The 3,963-nt window shown below is 34.2% G+C and overlaps 1 non-coding gene across 1 annotated transcript; it reads right to left on the reverse strand.

Moving 5' to 3' along the window:
• Positions 1–840: 840 nt before the first annotated feature.
• On the reverse strand, positions 841–939 carry LOC131154709 (small nucleolar RNA snoR109). The gene has a single exon (XR_009136624.1). It is a non-coding gene; the product is annotated as a small nucleolar RNA snoR109 (small nucleolar RNA).
• Between the last annotated feature and the right edge of the window lie 3,024 nt (positions 940–3,963).

The raw sequence follows: 3,963 nt of genomic DNA on the forward strand, positions 1-3,963 counted from the left end.
AAAAAATGGAATAATAGGGAAACCAATTGAACCCTAAAAATCGACATACAATAAAATGGAAACACTAAAAATTAATATACAATGACATAGAGATAAATTGAATCCTAGAAATCAATATGCAATATTATGACAAATAATAATAGGAAAATAAGCTAACCCTAAAACAATACTTAAACATAAAATAATCAACCACCTAAAAATACGAAAACCATCAAAACCATAAAACGTGAAATAGTTACGATAATAAGCAACAATAACCAAAATCCTACACGAACTCAAACAATAATAACATAAAATAGCCGAAACCTCTAAAAAGAAAATTTAAACAATATTAACACGATAGATCTTGACCCTAAATAAATATACAAAACTATAAATATGATGATATAACAATAATAATATAATAATAATAATACAACAACAACAACAACAACAACAACAACAACAACAACAACAACAACAACAATAATAATAATAATAATAATAATAATAATAATAATCATCATCATATTAATGCTAAAATAATAACAAGAATATAATGACAATAATAATAACATAAAAATTCTATATAACAATAATACGAATATACCATAAAAGTATTAAAAAGAAAAATATTTTTAAACACTAAAAGAAATAATGCATGTGTGCGTGTGATGTGTGTACCATGAAAGTGTTCGTGGCTATGCCTGCTGTGATGTTGCAAGGAAGATGACCACTATTAATATAGTTTACGATTATCTGAGGCACCAACAACAGAATGTCAAATTGACATTGGAACGTCCATAAGCACAAATAAATGCAAAGAAAGAAAAATGATAGATCAGAGAGAATGATAAATAAAAGTGTGGGAAGCTTGGAAGGCAGATTCGCCGACAGGGATCGCAAGATCTCACGACAATCATCCAGTTAACTTCTCGACAATTTATTTAGCTATAACCACTTTGGCAAGTCAAGATCCAAGGCATGGATCGCCATTCTCTCGATATATGTAGCTGTGAGAAGTTTTGGTGTGTGTTCAAGTGTGTATTAAAGTGTGTGTGCAGTGTATGTTTAAATGTGTGTGCAATGTGTGTTTGTGTGAATTTAAGTGTGTGTGTGTGTGTGTAGCATGTGTTTAAAGTGTGTGCAGTGTGTGCTTAAAGTGTATGCAGTGTGTGTTGTTGTGTGTGTTTAAAGTGTATGCAGTGTGTGTTTAAAATGTGTGTTTAAGTGTGTGTGCAAATGTGGTTGTGTGAAAGAGTGGAAGGTAATGTTGTGTGGTGGCCAGAGATGGATGCTGGTGAGGAAGGTGGCCGTGAGTTGCTGTGTGAGGTGAGGGTGGCCTGCCAAGAAGGTGTGTGTGTTGCCATGAAGTGGTGTTGTGAGGGGGTTGTGTTGTCTAGGAGAAGGAAGGAGGTGGTGCGGCGAGGTTGCAGGGAAGAGGTCATGGAGGTGGGTGTGTTGTGCATGGAGGTTGTTAGGGGTGTAAAAAAGGTGTGTGTGTGTGTGTGTGTGTGTGTGTGTGTGTGAGTGAAGCTGCAGCAGAAACAAGCTGTGAAGAAGAAAGAGAGGGAGAGAGTGTGTGCTAATAAGAATGGAGTATTCCCAAGAGGGGGTTGAATTGGAAATTTAAAATTTCCTTGGTCAGATAAAGATCATATTCAGTATTACGCAACCTAGGGTTTTTATAACCAAATTTGTTGGCCTAACTGAGTTTTTCAATCTTATTTTGATGATAACAAATGAAAGATATTTTAACTTGTGTTGTTTAGTGGCTCTATTTTATGTCTAAGTAAAAGGACACTCATGGTTAATCATGAAAGTAAGCTTAAAAGGACACTCAAAGTCAATCAAGTGAGAGATTCTCAGTATATTGAAGCAATAAATGACACATGAAGAGCTTAAAGGCCAAGCAGATCTTGAAGTAAAGACTGAACCTCAAGAAGCTGCAAGACTTAGTCATTAAGGAGATCATGCTTAGAAGGATATTTGTAAGTACTTCAAGTCATTACTATTTAAATATGTGAAGTTGCTTAAGATATAAAGACTTAAAGATCAGCACTTGAAAAACCCTTGAAAATGTTTTTGAAAAGTTATAATTGAGTTTTTCAAGTAAACTAGATTTTAAAAAATCAGAAATAAAAAATATTTGAAAAGAGAGGATTGCCCCGCCGACTGACTAGATAAACTGAAAACACCCAGCCGACTAATAGTACCCAGCTGACTGACCATTTTGAACGTGGTTCAATCAGTCGACTAACAGAAAACTTATAGGAAAGTTAATTGTCCAGCCGACTGACTCAATGAACTGAAAACAACTAGTCGACTGACAATTATTTTTTGAAGAGATAAAATGGTGTTAGCCGCCAGTCCAGCCAATTGACTAGTACAAAAAGTGACCCAGTAAAGTGAGTCAGCCAACCGACTATGCAGAGAATTTTTGAATTTCAAACTTACGGGAATTTTTTCAAAGTTGATTCTATGATTTAATATTTTTTGAAAAGTTACTTAAATGCTCCATGTTAAATGAGGAAACTTTTCTTTAAAAAAGTCTAGAAATACCTCCCTTGCTTAATGAAAAAATACGCTCAAGCAATACATACTTTCTATGCTAAAGTTCTCCTAAAGTTCATACTTGCTCACATTCTTGCTGGGGGAAAACTCTACGAAATTGCTGGATTAAAAAAAAGCTTTGGTTCTAATTTGCAACTGAAATCTTTATATTAATAAGAAAGAACCATTGGTGACTTCTAAACCTTGAGCTTCACATTTTCTATTTAGTTTTGGTTTTGAAGTATGATTGGTGATTTAACTTGTACAACTTGCTCTATGTTTGAGAGTGTTTTTGTACGCAGATATCCATTCCTTTCTACTAGATCTTTGACGGTTCAAGGTATAGTTGGATCGTTGCACCAAGCATAGGTTGTTGCTTGGAGAGGTTTCTTTTCCTGAAAAAGAGGTTGGTTGTTGTAAAGGTATTTGTTCCACCTAGAAGGAACAAGGTATAGTGAAATCCTTAGGTGGTTGACCTAAGGCGAGGACGTAGGCTAGGCTAAGCCGAACCTCGTAAAAATAGCAATGTCACTCTCTTTCCCTTACTCTCTTTAAATTTTAGCAAAAATATACACTGTGTGGATGTTGTAATTCTTTCAATCATAAATAAATAAATAAATAAATAAAACATATATTGGAAATTAAATAAGACAAAGCCTAATTTGTTTTTGGGCTTATTGAAACCAAAAGGGAGTACGTTGGTTAATCAATATTTTGCGAAAACCATAAGGGAGTACGTTGATTGGTTAACTACCCAAAACCTATTAGCTGAAGGTTTATTGAATTCTGATTTTGAAAAAAGTGATTGGATGTTATTTTAATCTTCAGTTCAAAGGCCAACTACAGGACTTGCACATTCATATACAGAACTGCTGAATTTTGCAAGTCAAATATTGATTACTTGTGTTGTGGTTGTTTGGTTTGAATAGTTAATCAATTAGTTGTGTATGTTGTGGTTGTGGATTGAATAGAATAATTAAGTGTTTGTGTGGATTTCCTAATCAACAAGAATATAAGAAGTCTTCAAAATATTGTAAAAAGTCAAAAACTCATAAAGAGACTCTAAGGAATTTTAAATAACCCAATTCACCCCCCCCCCCTCTTGGGACTACACCTTAGGTTTCAATTGGTATCAGATTGTGGTTATAAAAAAAATCCTAACAAGTAGCCATATAAAGATATAGATGGCACAAATAGGAGTAGCTCCCTTTGGTGAGGGTCAATCCTCAACTAGATCGCCCATTTTTTTGTGGACTCAATTACACCTTTTGGAAGCAACGAATGAGAATCTACCTTCAAAAAATGGACTGGAAGGCATGGAATGTTGTCACAAATGGAAATCTGATCCATACTAAACTAGAAGATGGAAAAAAAGTACCTAAAGAAGAAAAAGAATTAATCAAATCAGATTACAAAATGCTGCAAATTAAC

This window comes from Malania oleifera, chromosome 4 (genome assembly GCF_029873635.1).
Source record: "Malania oleifera isolate guangnan ecotype guangnan chromosome 4, ASM2987363v1, whole genome shotgun sequence".
Classification (NCBI taxonomy): Eukaryota; Viridiplantae; Streptophyta; class Magnoliopsida; order Santalales; family Ximeniaceae; genus Malania; species Malania oleifera.